Source organism: Priapulus caudatus, unplaced genomic scaffold (genome assembly GCF_000485595.1).
Source record: "Priapulus caudatus unplaced genomic scaffold, Priapulus_caudatus-5.0.1 Scaffold1434, whole genome shotgun sequence".
Classification (NCBI taxonomy): domain Eukaryota; kingdom Metazoa; phylum Priapulida; class Priapulimorpha; order Priapulimorphida; family Priapulidae; genus Priapulus; species Priapulus caudatus.
This window is the reverse complement of record NW_014578495.1, coordinates 1-1,669: the sequence shown is the minus strand read 5'-3', so window position 1 is coordinate 1,669 and position 1,669 is coordinate 1.

The following is a 1,669-nucleotide window of genomic DNA, read 5'->3' as shown; positions in this document are numbered from 1 at the left end:
AGAGAGAGAGAGAGAGAAAGAGCGGGCGAGGAAGAGCGGAACAAAGCGCGAAAGAACGGGTTAGTGAGAGAGATAGACGGAGAGAGGCATACAGCAAGATAAAGAGAGAGAGAGCGCGCACTAAAGAGAAAGAGAGAGAGAGAGAGCGCGCACTAAAGAGAAAGAGAAAGAGAGTGAGAGAGAGGGAGAGGGAGCGTAAATATATCTCCTAGCAGCATGCGGACAGGCGTCGTCAATCAGACTTTACTAGCTGATACCCTATTATAACTATCCAGATCTAGCTTTATGTTGCTGCCTCCTGCATATTCACGGTAATAGGTTGTTATAGATGATCATATAATGCTCGTCCTCCGCGTAGAACTAAAGGGTTAACTGGTAAATCTGGCGCATGCGTTTCGTTCTAGAAGTGTGTGGTCGCGTTCTAGGCGAGATGAATAGATATATTGCATATATCTATATTGAATTACGAGTTTTAATCTATTTAGTAATGTGGAAATTTGTTATTCCGTAGTTATAATAATATACACAACCGCTGTCTATTACGATATTGTTCAACGAACCATGAAACTGCGTATATCAAATATATATAAATCGAAAATTTGTTTGTTATGAAGAACTAACCAAACTAACCAACTAACTTCAATCATAGATTACTAATAATATAGGCAGGTTTACATCGATAGGACGCGCATAACGCAAGCCGTGTACCTATATGCATGCTGATTGTAAAGTGTATTTAACACATAGTAGTATACGGCTGCCACATAATGGCTACTTATAATGTATTACATTAATCAGGTTGTTTACATGTTTACATTGTCTACCTTTATAGAGATTGCACGAAAATGTTAACCCGTGCTTTTGGGTTTCTTATATGTGTATCAAAGGTCATAATCGAAAAAGGATAGTTGTGATCAGCTATATTTACGGTGACAATACTTTGAATTTATGGAGTTAACTGCAACTCGAAGTTGATACCTGATGAGTTTTTGATAGTGATAGTGATAGTGATAGTTGGAGGTGGTGTTTTAACATTCAACCTTGGGCAGACTGATATAAACTAGTGCCATACATTGCTTATTAGTCAATATCTATAAAGACGTTTCAATTAGTGCAATAAATTTTTGATTAGGGATGCCAAGTTCACATGTATTGCACATTGCACACATGTAGCTCCATTCATTAGAATAAACATGATTTAATATTCAATATATATTCAATATTTAATATTAAATATACACACCAGACATACAAAGGTAATATACAGTTGCTATGTACGAAACACGACATTACACAATTAAACCATCGCTCTTCTATTTTAAAATATAGTTTATAACTATGATACGCACACACGCACGCACACGTGCATTTACTCTCAAAGATATGCGAATGAATCACAGCAATACAGCCAAGAATTGTTTTCCTCGAAAAGATAAAACTTTGTACGGCACAAATAAAAATGGCTACCCTCTCATGCTACATACATAGATCAAAACTACTAGGAAGACTACTCAGTTACTACCACGACAAAAATATGAAAGTGGAAGTTATATTTCTAACGCATAAACTAGAACACATGTGCATCCACACATCCTAAGCTGCACGAGTGGATAGCTTGTACGGACTGAGACAGGTTACCCACCTAGGACCACAAGCACTTGGATCAATT